At 37.7% G+C, this 19279-nt stretch overlaps 1 protein-coding gene across 9 annotated transcripts in view; it reads left to right on the top strand.

Annotated features, from left to right (window-relative positions):
• The window catches only part of DKK2 (dickkopf Wnt signaling pathway inhibitor 2), a 610668-nt gene that overhangs the window by 410287 nt on the left and 181102 nt on the right, over nt 1-19279 (top strand). For 3 of the 9 annotated variants that reach the window (XM_081484706.1, XM_081484725.1, XM_081484696.1), the window contains exon 4: nt 1604-1639. The exons of the other annotated variants lie outside the window; for them this stretch is intronic. The gene's annotated coding sequence lies outside the window, so the exon portion shown is untranslated. The remainder of the gene's footprint in view (nt 1-1603; nt 1640-19279) is intronic. 9 annotated transcript variants of the gene reach the window in all.

Raw genomic sequence — 19279 nt, 5'->3', positions numbered from 1 at the left:
CGGTGAAGAAAGCTGAGCGCCGCAGAATTGATGCTTTTGAACTGTGGTGTTGGAGAAGACTCTTGAGAGTCCCTTGGACTGCAAGGAGATCCAGTCAATCCATACTAAAAGAGATCAATCCTGGGTGTTCATTGGAAGGTCTGATGTTGAAGCTAAAACTCCAATACTTTGGCCACCTCATGCGAAGGGTTGACTCATTGGAAAAGACCCTAATGCTGGGTAGGATTGGGGGCGGGAGGAGAAGGGGACGACAGAGGATGAGATGGTTGGATGGCATCACCGACTCAATGAACATGGGTTTGGGTAGACTCCGGGAGTTGGTGATGGACAGGGAGGCCTGGCGTGCTGCAGTTCATGGGGTCACAGAGAGTCGGACACGACTGAGCGACTGAACTGAACTGATTTAACTTTCATGAAAATGATGAAATTATGAAGGTGGTCAAATTAGTGAAAATTAACAGTAACAGTGGAATCTCTGGATATTTACACTATAGTAGGGAAAGCAATATCTTTTCTATGAGAGGAAATTGTAGTTGACCACACCATACATTCCCTTGAAAGAATATATATATATCACTGTAAATAAAGGATAAACTGAAAATGTAATGTATTTTCACTTTCAAACACCTTTAACCAAGTTCTTCATCAAAAGATATTGGGAAAAAATTTTATCACTATAAAACTGGGGGAAATGTATTGTCAGAAACAGGAAATTGGCTCAGAAATAGGAAATAAAGGACAGTGATAAATGGACATTTTCTTCTTGGAAAAGGTAAACAGTGAGGTTCTCAGAGACCAGTGCTGATACAACTTTTGTTCAACATTTTCATAATCTGTAAAAGGAAAAAGGCCTCTGGACTTTTCCTATCTTAAAATTAGGTAAGGAAATGTGAAATGTCAGATCAACAGGTTGCAGACTGTGTGGGCAAAAACTTAAAATAAAGGGCTTTTTATTTCTTGTTATTTTAAAAGGGATCACATAACATGGTAAATAATACAAACAGCAGAAAGGGATAAAAAATAAAGTGGAGCTTTCAACTCAGACTACCCTTCAACTCCCTCACCTTGGTTCTATTCCTGGTTCTATTCCGTAGAGAGTGCCACCTAATTTGGTTTTTCGACTGTCCTTCCTGAAATATGTGCATATATGCACTTATATACCTATGCCTTTATAGAATATATTTACACAGAAATGAGAGCTTACTCTACACACTCTGTTCTAAACCTTGGTTATTTTTAGTTAAGAATACATATTGAAAATGTGTTTTCTATTAGCAGAGAGCATTGCATCCTTTTTAATGACTGCTTATGTGCTATTATGTGGGTTTTCCATATCTAATTTACTCAGTCCCCTGATGATAGATATTTAAGTTGTTTCCTGTTTTTGTTATTATTAAAATTGCTATTGTTGGTATTTTTGTTATTACTGTTACTACCACAAGGACATTTTTGAATGCATATTTCTTCACATCTTTGGGAGTATACCTCTAGGATAAATTTCCAGAAATGGGATTGCTGAGTCAAAGATTAGATGCAGTTATAGTTTGCTTCACTCCCTATTGCCTTCCAAGATGTTGTATTGATACATATTCTTTACAAGCAGGAAATGAGCATCTGGTTCCTCATACCACAGCCAATAGTGAGTATTATAAAAACTTTTTAGTTCTTACAAAGTATAATCTAAGTACTAAAAATATGTTTTTATTTTAAATTTTCCATTAAATTTTTATTTAAAAAATACAAACTCCTCCCCATCCTCCCACCCCCCACAGACTTGAAATAGTCACTCTTTGCAGCATGGCGGAAATGGAGCCAGCTGTAGACTGAAGGTTAAGAGGGGCGGGGAGGCAGTGAGAGCAGATCATCCTTTAGAGAGCCTTGAGAAGAGAAGAGAGAAGGAGCAGGCAGGAAGTGGGGTCAAGGCTCAAGGCAGAAAAAGCATTTTGTTTGTTAAAGAATTTGAGTTATTTAGAATTGGAGTAATCTTTCTCCCGAGGAAGTGGATTCCTTGTCACTAGAAATGGACAAGCCATGGCTGAGATAACCTCTGGGCAAGACACTGTAAAAATAATTCATGCTCTGGAAAGAAGGCTCTAAAATCACCTTATCTCAGGCTTGTCAGATAGGAAAATAACTAACATCTAATTGGATCTTCTCAACAACATATATACTTTGTGAAACTGCAGATTCTTCTTGAATATCATTAATTACTCACTGAAGGTAATGGTGGGGCATTACAAAGTGGAAAGAGATAATGTATAAAATTCCTTCGATTTGAAGGCGTTTTGAAGTTTGATTTGAAGTTTTTATGATGGATACGTTAAGAAATACTTTTATTTAATGTAAAAGTAGAGGAAAATGATATGACTGACCAAATCCCTAAGTAATTATTAGTTCTAGAGGCTTAGTTTTTGCAGAAGAAATGAGAATAGATAAGATTTAGCTGATCACAAATCAATATTTCTTAAGAAAATCATGCAAGACTAAGAAATATTTTGAAGCAAAAAAAGTTTCAGCTGATAAAGCAGTTCCTGCATTCATAACTTACTATACATACTTGATTTTTATATCTTTCCGATTGTTCACACTCAGTAAGTCCTCCATTTCATCAAATACATTCCATGTATCCAATTTTATTTACAACCTGGCCCATTTCATGTGTCTGTCACATGTACACACTCATTTCTTCATCTGGGATTTATACAAGTTAGTAAAATGCCTGATACAAAGACCAAACAATATTGAAAAACAACAGAAAAACAGACTTCCCAAATATAGAAGTTGAAGCCTTTTTTACCTTGCAGTTTTCTTAGGATTTCATCAAGAGCTTGGGCTGGTATGTCATAATAATTCAGTTTAGAAGATAACTATCAAGGGTGTATCAAAATGTTTTTACCAATTTGTATTGAAATGTTTGGTCTCAATATGGGCAGTCTTTCAAACGCCTGATTAAATTCGTTGGAAGTTTTGTTTGCTAAAGCATTTCACATCCTGGGAAAAATAAAACCAAATATGTTGTTTTTCTTTGTTCTCCACTGAGCCATGCAAAAGTTAAAAAGAGCTTAAAAAAAAAGTAAAAACAAAAAATTCTGAATAAACCCCCTTTAAATCAAATTGGCCTTCTCTAGGCAGTTTTTTTCTGCATCTTGGCAGGGACTGAATCTATATCCTTCTCTTTTCTAGGCTCACTCTGTGTGTCCCACTTCCTATGGCTATTCCATTCTCTGAAATGACAGCATTTTCAGACTACTGTAGCTTAAAAAGTATTAATTCCCAGTCACTGGAAATAACCTATGTGTCACTCAAGGCAAAGAAATTGTTCTTGCTTTTTGACACTTGAGCTTTATTGCTTCTGAGCTCAGACAACCCCAACACGGGGAGGTGAGAATAACTTTCTCCTGGAACCATTTTCTTTATGCTGTGCTTTGCCACTTGGCTTTCCCTGGCCCCCCAGCCAGGCTGTCAGCACATTCCCTGCTCAGGGTGGTGTGGGGGGAAAGCCCAAGTATGGAAGGAGAGTTTATTTTAGGTAAATTTAATCAAGCAGTGAGCTTTTATTTTTGCTTTTTATATCTTGGGAAAAAAGACCTCACTTTAGAATGGATAACACTCTGGCACTAAGTTTTAGAGATTTTCGTTTTGGCTGATGATGAAACAGTTGCAAACCTCTCTGCTTTTTCCCTTTGCAACTTGTTTCCCCTTTTTGACAGAAAGAACTATTTTACAGCACAGTCAAAATAATCCCCAGTTTTCTTTAGTCTATGATATTTGGGAATGGTGGGCTGCTTGAAAGAGAGGAAAACTTCCTCATTAAAAGCAAGGCAGACAAACACCTTTTGCAGACCTCATCCAAAAACGGATAGGGAGCAATGTCTGTAATGCAAACGGCTCTAACGAGGAAAGTCATTCCAGCTTCCTTTTTTTCCCCCAGATTTGCAAAAGTCTGATTAACACATCTTCTTGAGTACAAGTCAGTTCAGTTCAGTTCAGTTGCTCAGTCACGTCCGACTCTTTGTGACTCCATGGACTGCAGCATGCCAGGCCTCCCTGTCCATCACCAACTCCCGGAGTTTACTAAAACTCATGTCCATTGAGTCGGTGATACCATCCAACCATCTCATCCTCTGTCATCCCCTTCTCCTCCGGCCTTCAATCTTTCAGAGCATCACGGTCTTTTCCAATGAGTCAGCTCTTCCCATCAGGTGGTCAAAGTATTGGAGTTTCAGCTTCAACATCAGTCCTTCCAATGAACACCCAGGACTGATCTCCTTTAGGATGGACTGGTTGGATCTCCTTGCAGTCCAAGGGACTCTCAAGAGTCTTCTCCAACACCACGGTTCAAAAGCATCAATTCTTCGGCACTCAGCTTTCTTTATAGTCCAACTCTCACATCCATACATGACTACTGGAAAATCCATAGCCTTGACTAGACAGACCTTTGTTGGCAAAGTAATGTCTCTGCTTTTTAATATGCTGTCTAGGTTGGTCATAACTTTTCTCCCAAGGAGTAAGCGCCTTTTAATTTCATGGCTACACTTACCATCTGCAGTGATTTTGGAGCCCCCAAAAATAAAGTCTGTCACTGTTTCTACTGTTTCCCCATCTATTTCCCAAGAAGTGATGGGACCAGATGCCATGATCTTAGTTTTCTGAATGTTGAGTTTTAAGCCAACTTTTTCACTCTCCTCTTTCACTTTCATCAACAGGCTCTTTAGTTATTCTTCACTTTCTGCCATAAGGGTGGCGTCATCTGCATATCTGAGGTTATTGATATTTCTCCCGGCAATCTTGATTCCAGCTTGTGCTTCCTCCAGCCCAGCGTTTCTCATGATGTACTTTGCATATAAGTTAAATAAGCAGGGTGAGAATATACAGCCTTGACGTACTCCTTTTCCTATTTGGAACCAGTCTGTTGTTTCATGTCCAGTTCTAACTGTTGCTTCCTGACCTGCAAACAGATTTCTCAAGAGGCAGGTCAGGTGGTCTAGTATTCCCATCTCCTTCAGAATTTTCCACAGTTTATTGTCAGTATGAGTATATGAACCCAATAGGAAGAACATCATTAATTACAATAAACCCAATTCTCTATAGTTTATGAGTGTGAAAATTCAAAACTCATATATATCTATAAGCTGACACAAGCACAAATCATCCCCTAAGGGTTCTGATAGAAAGTTGGTCCTATTGAAATTTACCTTGAGTGGATACCCTACCAAATAGAAGACAACTGACTTTATTTTATATCTTGCTTACCATTGCTGTCTATACACTAGATCATCAAAATGTTCAATATTATTGGGTACTGGAAATTGAGCATTTGTTATAGTGGGGGTAGTTTATCCATTCTCACTTTTAAACCACCTAAAAATCCTATGGGGTAGTTATCCCTAGTTACCAGAGGAGCAAACTGGGACTCACAGAGTAAATTAGAGTACAGAGATGTATATTATTATATATCTTAACTTATGTTGTATGTAATGTATATTTCTATGTCATATAATTACTACTAATAGCTTTTTAACTATAATTACCCCTCATAAGTATAAAACAGGAACTTTACAGAAAGAGAGGGGCTTCCCTGGTGGCTCAGTCAGTAAACAATCCGCCTGCATGCAGGAGGTTCAGGTAGGGAAGATCCCATGAAGAAGGAAATAGCCCCACTCCAGTATTCTTGCCTTGCAAATCCCATGGACAGAGGAGCCTAGCAGGCTACCATGGGGCAGCAAGAGTCAGACACAACTTAGTGACTGTACTACTATTACCACAGTAACAGAGACTTAAACTCAAATGTTAACCTTCCTTGAACAAGTTACTCAGTCTAATGGGACTCAATTAAAAAAGTCAATAGTCTCAAAGGTATATTCCCCAGAGGCAGAACCTAAACCAGAGATTTGTGTACATGTGCTTTACAAGGGATGCACTGTTTGAGGAAAAAAAACAGTAAGGGACTAGACTAGGGAAGCAGAAAGAGTGACATGGGATGTTGTCTCAGGGCAAGTTTAGTCTTGGCCTGATCCACCAGACACTGAAACATCCATTTTATGGAAGCGTATGCCCGACTTAGGGAAGGGACAGAGTTTTATCCCCTTTTACCAGTCAGTCATGGGCTGACCCCAGCAACAGTTTGACATGACCTTCATCCCACTCAGCTTCTGGAACGTTGGCTCCTGTCTGATGATGCCAGTTCTCCTGAGAAGGTTGAAGGTGTCAGGGGGTCAGTTATTAGCCCACATTATTCTCAGCGGCTGGAGCTGAGTGTCATAGCAAGTTAGGCTAAGCAGGGTAGGGCATTTACAACATCTACTATATCAGTTTCTGTTACATGTCTGCTAGATGTCATTGATGGTATCCCTTACCTTTAAGGAACTCAAAATCTAATGGGAGGAAAAATATGTATGATAGGGTTCAAATTAGAAGTATTTTTGTAGTATCACCGCCTGTTTTGTACTCCTGGGATGGGGATGGGAGCGTGGAGGAGGAGAAGAGAGAGGAGGAAAGGGCTGATGAAGGGCTAAGAAAAACTAAATGCTACCAGAAGGAATTTACGCTTGGGCTGCCTCTTGGAGACTCTTAGAAGTTAGTGGGTGAGATTGCAAAGGACATTTTCGACAGCAGAAATGGCATAAATAAAGGGAACTTGACTAACCTTGGCAACTTTGGGAAGCAGCATTAGGTCTCTATATCTAGGATGATTAAACCTTGTAAGGGCATGGTGGGAGAAGAGATTGGAAAAATGAGTAAGGGTCTTTTGGTTTATGCCTGAGAGTGGAATTTATTACTGACTCAATAGGAGAGTTGAAAAAAATTGCTACAGTGTGACATAGTCTCAGGTCTTTGCTATACCGATGACAGTAATTACTTACATACATTTCACACGATGTTGCCTTGTTGGTTTATATCTTTCTTCTCCTACCTCTAGTTCTTCTGGGAATATCTGAAATGTGGACTGGGTAGTTTTGCATACTAGTACAGTTGATTAAAATACACCAAGGAGAATTCTAATGTTGGTGTCAAAAAGAAGCCCATTGCCTTATTCCACGTGCCAGCAAATACATAGTTTGAGCACAGGGACATAAACTTGCAGAGAAGTTGGTTGTGGGCATTTTCCTCCAGGCTTCTCTAAGCCTATGCTCACCCTACACTTACTCTCTAATCTCTGAGGTTCTTCCACATCCCATTCTTTGAGCTCTATAAGTCACATGGCTGTTAAGACTCCTAACTTGCTAATTTACTTTGCTTTTCCTCAAACCAGTGGCTCACACCATTGAACAATTGTAGACTTCTTCAGGGTGGAGATCGACTTACTTACTTGTGCTACAGTCACCATTGTTTTCTCTCCATCTTGATACTTGTTGCTTTTCCTGTCCTAGGGTCATATTGCTTTTCCATATGGCCTCCCTGTGAAGCAGGCCCTCCGTGTGTTCTGAGGAACTCCCCTGAATTCCAGCCAAGCTGCAGGCTTTAGAAATACACTTTGGAAAGTAGTGCAGAACATGGGCTGGAGCATACAGTGGTGGGAAAGAGAGATGCAGAGTCTAGTGTTCAACAGGGGATATATACACAGATAAGTCACTGCTTATGAGAGCAAAACCTGGAAGCAACCCAGATGCTTTTATTTTGCAGAAGGTGGGTGACATGAATAATAATGGCATAGTCACCCAATAGAATATTGTATAGCTGTCAAATGAATAAATTACGTTCCACCCAGTAGTATAGATAAACATAACAATATAGTAAGAGGTATTAAAGAATCAGTCATCCAAACATACATCTAGCATAATACCATTTTTATAATTTTAAAAACTACACAACAGAAGTAAACATTTTAAGAATATAACTATGGATAATAACATCATATCATAAAGGAAAAAATGGGACTGATGGAACAGAATTTGAGATAGTGTTACCTTACATGGGAGGAAGCAAAGGAATGGAATGGGGAAAGTAATTGGGTTTATGTCGAATTTCTAGCTTTTGTTTTGAGTGGTGATTTCATGTGTGCTGATTATATAATGAAAGGTAACCACTTGTAAACCAATTACATAGAAGAGGGTCATTATGGACCAATGACAACAGTGTGTCATGATCCATGAGTTATGATTAAATCTGTGTACCTTAGATCTAAGAGGAAAATCATAAATAATTCATGTAGTCATTCAGGAGAGAAAAGGGCATAGCAATTCTTATGGCATGAGCTGTTTTGAGAATTAAGTGAGATAAGCTGTGAGCTTCATAGGTTCTTAGCTGATTTGGGAATGGGGAGTGGGGTGAATGTTTGGCAGGACTGGGGACCATGGTCCCTAAAGTTTGATGTTGGTGGGTAGACAGCATTACTGTTTCTACTTGAGACCTTATCACCTGGATCAGGTCCTTGTTAAGAGCCAGATAACCTGTCTTCTTTCCACTTTCTGGGAATCTTAATCTTTCTTTCTTTGTCCATAGAGTCCCCTGACCCCTGGAATATCCAGTACATTCTCTTCATTAAGTTAAAAATTTTCCAAATGATAGGATAACATTGACTTTAAACAGCTTATTGATGTATTATGGCCTGCAAATATAGCTAATGCAAGAAACTACTCCAGGGAAATGAGACATAAAAAATGTAAGGAGGAGAAACACAAATATTTTAGTAAAATTTCCTGCCTGTATGTTAAGCACTGGTCAAGTGGTTGTAGGTATTCAGTCAATATTTTGACTTTCCACTGCCCTCAAGTTACAAGAAGGAGGAACTTTTGTTTCCCTGTTTGGCTCAGGAAATCTTCTACCTGAAAACATGAATGGGATTGCAAGTGGGCACTGTGGAGAAATCTGTTCCCGAGTTTGCCTCTTCTAACTCTTCTCTTCTTTCTACGGAACAAAAATGATAACCTGTGTGTCCTGGTGCCAGAACAGTGTGACATATAGGAGGTGTTCAGTACAAATTTCCCAACTGACAACTCCAAAATAGAAGATGTGAAAGTATCATTTTTTTTTTTCCTGAAAAAAAGAAACTTTGGATGAAGGCAGAATTCAGTGTGTTCTAAAAGTGGCTTGTGTCTGCCTGTGGTTGTCAGACTTCATCCCACTTCCTATTTCCAAAGGCTGGATGTTCTCCAGTCCAGGGGATAGGAAGTGTGCTTCCTTGGAGTGGGACTTTGAGCATCTCTCCAGCTTGGAGACAGCCCACCCAACCGGAAACCCTCCCACCACACAGCACAACGTGGGAACTGAGCTCTGTTTTTCTTTACTTTCCACAGATTCGTGCAAGCAAACAGAACAACGCACTCTCCTCCCCTAGAAGTAGTTTTTAATCTGAGAAAAGTCACTCTAAATCACGAACTGGTGATTCGAGAAAATGTTCCTTTGCTTCCTAGCAGTTCCACAGAGGTAACCTATTCATTACAGGCATCTCTTGGGTAATTGGCAGACCCCGGGCAATCTGTCCAGATGGCCCTGTCCTAGTACTGTGTGTTGCAATAACATTAAAAAAAAATGCTTTGTGTTGGCTGATTTGAAAATGGATCTCTGTTGTGGAGATAAATATAGAAAACTTATCAGGTTACTAATCTGCCATTGAACGTAGGCCTCAAAGGAAAGTCATAATCATGCCTTTCATATCTGTCTTCAAAGGCTGTCACAAATATAGCTAATGAAATACTAAAGCACCTGCCTCCACCTTTATCAGTGTCCCTTCATTTACTTTGCTTTGTCTTTTGAAAATGTCAGCTGACTTCATCATAATTAGATAATGGTACTGAACAAAATGATGACTTCTAATCTGCTTTAGCATCACCATGTAACCATGTTTCTGTTGTTAAATTCAGCTAGAAATTTAGGGCTATTGGAAATCCATGTATTTTACACAGTTAATGATAAATGTTTTTGAATGAATAAACAACTATATGCATTCAGTTATCTCAAGGATCTTAGAGATGTGTAAACCTGTCTTCCTGGTAATCTAACCTAAGAAGTCTCTAAAATTTCACTCAGTGTTTCATTTCAAGTTATTTTTGAAAATCTATTTTTTTTTCTTTGTTTAGAGATCAAAGTAAGGGCTTACTATCTGTGGCATAAAACTATTTAACGTCACTGAAAATTACTATTAAACCACTTTTCAGGCTTACAGCTGACTGTATCCTTGACTTTAACTTTTTCCTTGATCTTATTTTTTCAAACCTAGGTCTCTTCTAAACAAGTCCTCAAGTGCACTCTGTTGCTTAGAATTGTTAAAGGAGATCTCATATCTCTAGTACTTATTAACATTGCCAAATCTGAGCATAACAGAAAGAAAACTCACTGTTCTTATGAGTTTAAGGATTATTCATATTTCAAAGTATATTTGATATTAACATTTTAAAACTCATTTCTGGATTATAAGCAAATAATATATTTTGAATAAAGCAATTATCTTAAAATGTAAATGTAGGTAGTTTATTATCAAAAATATTTGGACAAGATAGTTTTAGTATTACGTATTCTTGCTAATGACAGTTCCTACAATTGTGATGCGCTTATTTAGTAGAAAGTCTTGGTTCATTTATCCTTTTGCCAATCACAGGATCTCTGATTACTTTTTTTAAATAAAATTTATTTTGTAGAACAGTTTTAGATTTATAAATAAATAGCAAAAATAATATACAGTTTTCCCAAAAACCTCCAGCCAATATCCCTTCTTATGACGTCTTATGGTATATTTGTTATAATTAGTGAACCCAATATTGATATATTATAATTAAAGTCCGTTCTTTATTCAGATTCCCTTAGTTTTTACCTAAGGTCCTATTTTTGTTCCAGAATTCCATCCAGGATATGATATTACATTTAATCATGTCTCCTTAGGCTCCTCTTGGTTGGGACAGTTTCTTAGGTTTTCCTTGTTTTTGATAACCTTGACAGTTTTGAGGAATACTGGTCAGTTATTTTGTAAGCTGTCCTTCAACTGGAATTTGTCTGATGTTTTTCTGAGGATTAGAGTGGGACTGTGGGTTTTGAGGAGGGTGGCCACAGAGGAAAGATGCTATTTTAACTATATCATGGGAAGAGTCTATTATCAATTTAGCTTATTACTGTAGATGCTGACCTTTGTCATTTGGTTAAGGTAGTTTTTGTCAGATTTCTGCACTATAAAGTTAGACTTCTTCCAAACCTCTTCCCTACTTTCCACTTTGTAATGATGTCATATGAATGGCCCACACGTAAGGAGCTGGGCTCCAACATAAATTATTTGGAATTCTTTTGCATGGGGAATTTTCTTCCAACCTCATTTATTTCAGTATTTGATCACTCATTTATATCATGTACTCATTGATATTTATTTTATGCTTCAAACTATAACCTAGCACAACTCTATTTTATTGTTTATATTTTTCCAGCTTTGACCTTTGCAGTCTCTTTTAACTAACTTCACTGACCTCTGACATACTTCCATCCTTGCAGGATTTGTTTAAAAAAAAAAATCATCTTTAGCTCCTTCTTTCTTTTTGGTGTTCTGAGATGTTCCATGCTTATGCTGTATAGTTTATGTCCTAGTGCTGAAATCAACCATTTCTCCAAGGAGTCCTGGTTCATTTTATTGGTGTTAGAATAGACAGTCTGGGTGCTATATGTATTTGCTACCTAGATGTTATTGCTTCTAGGTCCTCTCAATTGACTTAACAAAGATATATGTGTATATTTTAATATATATATGTATGTATACACACACCTATAAATATTTCTTTATGTAATTATCTGTGTCTATATTGTTAGACTTAAGTTGATACTGATGTCTCTAACTCTAATCCATTACCACATGGATCATTTTAGCTTTCTCCCCATATTCATCTCTGAACTCCCACTACAACAGCGAGATACCTGGCTTCCACCAACTACCATCCACTCACCTAATTATTCAGTTCCAGCATACATGTATCACAGTATCTGAATGCTTTACCCATACTTCCATGGAAAACATGTAGATCAACTAAAATCCAGTGTTTATGCATGATTTCTTTTGCTTTAAATCATAGACTCCACTCATTTCCATAGTTATTTGGATCCATCTGTACCTTGATGCCTATCACCCTTCAGTGAGATTGCTTCGTATATTTGTAATACTGTTAGATTGTTATGACATATTCTACATTCCCTCTGGAATCTCCTGACCTCCTAAATATTTTTTTTTTTTTTACTTTATATACATTAAAATTCACTCTTTGCCTTTTTAACATTCGGTGGCCTGCCTGCGTGCATGCTCAGCTGTGTCCAACTCTTTGTGACCCCATGACTGTAGCCTACCAGGCTCCTCTGTTCATGAGGTTTTTCAGGCAAGAATGCTGGAGTGTGTTGCCACTTCCTCCTCCAGGGGGTCTTCTGGGCCCAGGGGTCGAAGCCATGTCTCCTGCAAGTCTCCTACATTGCAGAGGGTTCTTTACTGCTGAGCCACCAGGGAAGCCCCTGTGTTTTCACAAATGCAGTGTGTCATGTATTCAAAATTATAGTGTCATACAGAATAGTTTCACTGTCCTAAGGTCTACCTATAACCCACCTAGTCAGTCTTCCTTCTTCACTCAAGTCCCTCGTGAACACTGATCTACTCACTGTTCCTATGGTTGTTCTTTTTCTAGACTGTCATCTAGTTGAAATCATACAGGATATAGTACTTTAAGGTTGATTTAAAGAAATGAAAGGACTTAGCATATGCATTTAAGATTCATTTAAGCTTTTCAAGTCTTGAGGGTTCATTTCTTTTTATCTCCGAATAACACACCATTGCATGAGTGTATCACAGTTTGTTTATCCATTTACCAATGAAAGACATCTGGCTGCTTCCAAGTTTTGACAATTATGAATAAAGCTGCTATAAACATCCACATGCAAATTTTTGTGTTGACATAACTTTTCACATCAGTTGGGAAAATACCTAAGGAAATGATTGCTAGATTAGGTGGGAAGACTCTATTTAGCTTTGTAAGAAACTGCCAAACTGTCTTCCATAGTGGCTGTACCATTTTTACATTCCCACCAGAAACTGCTATGATCAGTTAAAAATTTTTTTTCCATTCTAGCAGATATATAGTGCTATATCATTGTTTTAATGACATAATGGCAAATTATATTGAGGTTTTATTTGCTCTGTGTCTATGTTCTTCGGTGAGGTGTCCAGGTAGTTTACTCATTTTCTAACTGGGTTATTTGTTTTCTTGTTGAGTTTGAAGAGTTCTTTGTATAGTTTGGATAAAAGTCCTTATGTGTTTTGCAAAGGTTTTTCCCTCAGTCTGTGGCTTGTTTTTTCATTTTTTAAACAGTGTCTTCACAGAGAGAAGTTTTTAACCTTAATAAAGCCACTTATCAGTTTTTTCTTTCACGTATTATACTTTTGGTGTTGTATGTAAAAATCCTTCACCAAAGTCACGCTCACCAGGTATTTTTCTATGTATTCTTCTAGAAGCTTCATAGTTCTGCATTTTATGTATAGATGTATGATCCCTTCTGAATTAATTTTCATGAAAAGTGGGTTAAATTTTTTGCATATGGGCATCTAATTTTTCCAGCATCATTTGTTTAAAGATTGTTCTTTTCTCCCTCCAGTTTTACTGAGATATAATTGACATTCAGCACTACATAAATTTAAGATACATAGCATAATAATTTACATATATATAATGAAATAATTATCATAATAAGTTTAGAAAGATAATCCTTTGTCCATTGAATTGCCTTTGCTGTTTTATCAAAGATCAGTTGACTATATTTGTGTGTGTGTATGTGTATGGGATCTATTTCTGTGCTTGCTGTTTTGTTTTATTAATCTGCATGTCTATTCTCTTGCCAGTACTACACTTCCTTGACTTCTGTAGTTTTTATAGTAAGTCTTGAAGTCAGGTACTGTCAGTTCTCCAATTCTGTTGTTCTTCAGTATTGTGCTGAATATTTTGGATGCTATATCTTTCCACACAGACTCTCCAATCAATTGTCAATGTATGTGAAACAGCTTGCCGGGATTATGTTTGGGATCATGTTGAATCACTAGATAAGATTGGAAAGAATTGACATCTTAATAATATTGGTTTTTCTAACCCATGATCACAGAATATGTATTTACTTAGAATTTTTTATTAGATTTTTGAAGTTTTCTATATACGGATCCTTTACATATTCTGTTAGGCATACATGTGTTTCATTTTTCTTAGTGCTATTGTAAATGGTATAATTTTAAAAAACTCAAAGTCTTAGATGCTGGAAGATAGGAAATCAATTAACTTTTAAATCCTAAAACTTTGCTATACTTAGTTACAGAAGGATTTTTTGTTTTTGTGATGTCCATTCTTTAGGGGTTTTAACACAGATAATCACATCATCTATGTACAAAGACAATTTTATTTTCTCCTTCCCATCTGGTGGTGAATAAAGTACAGCATTCACAAATCTATAAAGTTGAGCAAATGCTCTGTCCACAAATTCAAAATATTAATTGTACACAACTAGGTTTTATGAAGCCTATTAAATCTTGGGTTTCTAGATTGAAGTTATGACTTTTGGCGAGGGGCATAGTGTGTGGCCTGTTGGAGCTTAGTTCCTCAATCAGGGCTCAAACCTGTGCTCCCTGCAATAGAAGCACAAAGTCCCATCTACTGACCACCAGGGTACTCCCAAAGTTATGACTTTATTTACTACCAGTTAGTTATATGAGAGTAACAGAGCTGCTAGAGCCAATTAAGATGAAAAAAAATTGAAATGGTTTATCTCTCTCAGTAGAGTGAGCTTTTAAAATTTCTTGAGTTGTGTAGCTATTTAGAGAGATATTTATAATACAAGAGTCCAGGGGTCCTTTTGTCAACCTTATAAATAGTTTTAGAAATTTTATCAGTTCTTGGAAACATGTATAGTATCAGCCAGCAACATTTTTTATCAAGAGTGTCATAGTGATGAAATATCTGATAGCTATGAATATTAAGCATGGAGTATATTGAGACAGATTTCAGTTTGATGAATATTCTTATATCTGTAATATTTTAAAACTTTCCTTAAAACCTAGTGCTAATCATAAGCCTTGGGTAGAAGGGAAGTCTGACTCTTTCCAAAAGATACTGAATTATGTGAAAAAAGGTCTGTTTTGGATCATTTGTGTTGTTAAGTATAACATTTCTTAATCCTATTCTGATAAGCCACAGTGAATAAGCAGTCGTTTATTCCATGCAAAGATAACTATAGATTTTACATACTATCTCTAGAAATACATAAATCCAGAGCTCAGGACACGGTGTGTGCTTCATCTGGCTATTCATTTTTATCCTTTATCATAGCCTTTAATAAGCTGGTAAATTTAATTTTAAAAAAAGTGCATGAAAAGTTCTACCTTAAAGGAGACTGTTACTTTTATATCAACCTTCTAACTTGCTTGTCCTACATTCAGCTTTGTTTCCAGAACTTTAGCTGTTCAAGTATTTTCTACAAACTCTTCTTTCTCACACTAATGGCCAAATTGTAAACCTTTCACTTCCTGTCTTTTAAGAAACTTTTTTTTATTCCTATTCTACCCAAGGGAAAAAATTCCATAATTTCTACTCATGATAATAAACCCTTGTTTACCTTCTTTGTTACTATTGAATTCACAATTTATTCCTTATTTCATATTAGATATTTTCATTTTCTTGGGATGGAAGGGTGAGCCAATTCGATGGGGGAGAGATAAAATTTTGAGAAATAAAATTCAGGGCTTTTGACTTCCTGATCACTAACACCTTGTTCAGTAAAATTAACAAACAAAGCTAAACTTTTACTTTGCCTTAGTATGCGCAATAAATCTCATTATAATTCTGTGTATTTCATTTGTATAGTATCACTGTAATGAAGACTGGGTGATTAGAACATTTTCGCTGGGTAATGCTTACTACTTCTCTTACTACTAAAGTTCTGAGACTACACTGGCCATCCTGTCAGAATCAGATTTCAATATGATGCTCAGTATTGAATTTATCTTTGGACGTACAGACAACTAAAAATTTTTTCTCTCAGGTGAATAAAAAAATGAACAAATCAAAGAACTAGAAGAACCAACTGGTGTTTAGTCTGACTGCTAACATTAGAGTTAAAGTCAACATGGTATTTTGTATCCAAGACACCCTTAAGAGTTTTTAAATGATAGGAAATAAAGTTAGCCCTCTATTTAGAAAAAATCAATCTGAATTTAGGTATCTGTCACTTGATCTTTGCTCAACTTCTTCCTTCTGTAACAATGGATTTGAGCTGTTTTAAGTATCTGACAAAGGTCCTCTGTCTTCATGATAGAGGGGAGAAACATTTTTCTTGTTGTCAGATTTGGAATAGGTACTCCCCCATATTCTTTTGAATAACCATTATTAGTATGCCATAGTCCAAAGGAACCATCATGGGTCTTCCTTACAAACAGAATTAGTTTTCTTGTCTAAGTTGTTTTTGAAGGGCATCATGACAACATCAAATGACTTCCAGCTCCTGCACTTAAGGAAAAGCTAGAAATCTCTGGAGGAAAATATGCCTGTGCTTACTTGCAGAAAAGAATTTAGCCTTTTTGTGAGTAAAGACCTTAAGGTGAAGAAAATATGGAAATGAATATGTTATCATGTATCAGTTATCTGGCAACTGTCTAGACAAACAGTATGTAATAAATAAAATTGGAGAATACTTTGTGATATTTTGGATTCAAGATCTGGGACCAATTTCAAGCTTTTTCCTATTTAGCTTCACTTGCTCTTGTCAAGGGGCTTCCCGGGAGGCTCAGCAGTAAAGAACTGGCCTGTCAATACAGGAGATTCAGGTTCAATCCCTGGGTCAGGAAGATCCCCTGGAGGAGAAAATGGCAACCTACTCCAGTATTATTGCCTGGAAAATCCCATGGACAGAGGAGCCTGGTAGACAACAGTCCATGGGGTTGCAACGAGTTGGACACACGCAGCAACTAAACCACCACCACCAGCTCTTGTCAAACAGTTATTTCCTGTTCTTCAGAATGCTCCTTTGAGATGTTTAACTGAAGTATTGAAAAGCTTCTTAGTCATTAAATGCCTCTGACAATTTACAGTTGTAACATTTCAGAGGAACACAAATTGGATGAGTGAATCGGAAACCAAATGAAGCTCAAATGACAGATCTGATTCTACATTTATCTACCCTTTTACTCTTCAACATGCTCATGGAAAATGGGCCATGACCATAAGACCAAGACGTGGTGATGGGTGACTTGATGTGAGGAGGCTCTTACAGGAGCAGTTTATTTGCAGAGAGTTCTGGAAACTAATTTGAATCCCCAAACATGTTCCTCTATGTAGAACATGAACTTGCTACTGAAAAGAAAAGATAAAACCATCTGTAAGAGTATTCAGGAGAGATGGCTTTATGAGTTTAGATAGCAAGGACCAAGTAGAGAGAGAATGGTTAAGTCCAGCAAAGGTCAGTCCTTGGGAAGACATAGAAGTAATATGCAGAATTGGAACTAAGTCCACAAATAGTAAAAAGTGAAAGTGAAAGTCGCTCAGTTGTGTCCAACTCTTTGCAACCTCATGGACTATACGGTCCATGAAATTCTCCAGGCCAGAATACTGAAGTGAGTAGCCGTTCCCTTCTCCAGCGGATCTTCCCACCCAGGGATCGAATCCAGGTTTCCCGCATTGCAGGTGGATTCTTTACCAGCTGAGCCACCAGGGAAGCCCTGCCCACAAATAAGTAGGATGCAAATAGTCCTTTTATGCCCAGTCCAGCATGTGATACTGGGGAAGATGTGGACGTTTCATGACATTATTTTAATACCAATTGGAGCAGTTTGTGAAAGAACACAGGGAGTTATGGGGATCTTCATATGCTGGGCATAAATCCCTTCTTCTGTGCCTAAGGAACTCACACTTGTAACCATCAAGTGGATAAAACTTAATTGTGGAGCAGAGAGAGATTTAGAGTCGTCATCTCCTTTTCAAGGTACATTATCTTGAATATCTCCTAATAAAACAGGACCAGTTGTTTGGAAATTAAGAGAGATTGATAAATGAAAGATTACAAGCCTTGCCTTGTTCTTACCAAGTCTCTAAGAGAGTGAGGACAATTCCTGAGGAGAAGGCATTCTTTAATAGTGTCTTAAGATAGTCTATGCTTTGAGACTTGTTATATTCTTGATTTTGGTCTCAGTTATAAGGTGGATTCTTTTCCCAGTCAAAAAAAGTATATTTGTGTGTTGTTGTTTCTCCTCATGTGTTTTCACATGTAAGAAAATATACTTTGCTGTTTAAGTTTCTTACTTATGATCTCCAGTGTCTGCTGCTGCTGCTGCTGCTAAGTCACTTCAGTCGTGTCCAACTCTGTGCGACCCCATAGACGGCAGCCCACCAGGCTCCTCTGTCCCTGGGGTTCTCCAGGCAAGAACACTGGAGTGGGTTGCCATTTCTTTCTCCAATGCATGCATGCATGCTGTCACATCAGTCATGTCTGACTCTGTGTGACCCCATGGACAGCAGCCCACCAGGCTCCTCTGTCCACGGGATTCTCTAGGCAAGAATACTGGAGTGAGTTGCCATTTCCTTCTCCCCTCCAGTGTCTAGAGAACATCTATTGTTTTAACTGTTCAGTGCTGTTCTGTTAGAAAACGTTTGCTGTCTCATCCGCTGTGATTCTATAGGGACTACCAATCACATAACACTCCTTGTGATCACACACATAGTATCACACTCCTGGTCACAGGACTGAGTGTGTGACCTGGAACATACTTTTCTGCTCTTTTGTAGAATCTACTGTAATGTCGATTGATTCAAATATAGGCATGTGAGCCCAGATAGGTCAATCAATTCATTTTTCCAGGAGTCTTCTTTTTGTGGAGCTAGGAGAAGGTTCTTTTCTGGATGGTAATGCAGGGTATGGTATTCATTAGATTATGATCCAGGTAATGTTAAATACAAAGACCTCAAGTTAGCGTTAGCTTGAACACGATAGAAGTTGACTAATTTACCATGTAAAAGTCTGATCTGTATGGTGGCTCTTCTCCACCGAGTCATTAGGGGCCCACACTCATTATATATAGTTACCCTGCAATGCTAAACATACAAGTTTTGTCTCACAGTCAAAGAGGACTGCTCCATCTTCTACCCTATGTCTCCATTACAGCTAGTGGGAAGGGAACCACCAAGGGGATGGCATACCTCATCCCTTCAAAGGCATAACTAGAAGTTGTGTAAATCACTACTGCTCAGATTATATCAGCTGTAACTTACATGGCCACACCTGTCTTTAAGGCAAGCTGGAAATAGTCACCATTACATGAGTAACTACATGACTAGTTAAAAATTCTATTGTCATA

Source organism: Giraffa tippelskirchi, chromosome 1, assembly GCF_054371585.1.
Source record: "Giraffa tippelskirchi isolate mGirTip1 chromosome 1, T2T-mGirTip1v1.2.pri, whole genome shotgun sequence".
Taxonomy (NCBI): domain Eukaryota; kingdom Metazoa; phylum Chordata; class Mammalia; order Artiodactyla; family Giraffidae; genus Giraffa; species Giraffa tippelskirchi.
Note: the sequence above shows the minus strand (reverse complement) of the source record. Positions and strands in the feature narration are given on the sequence as shown.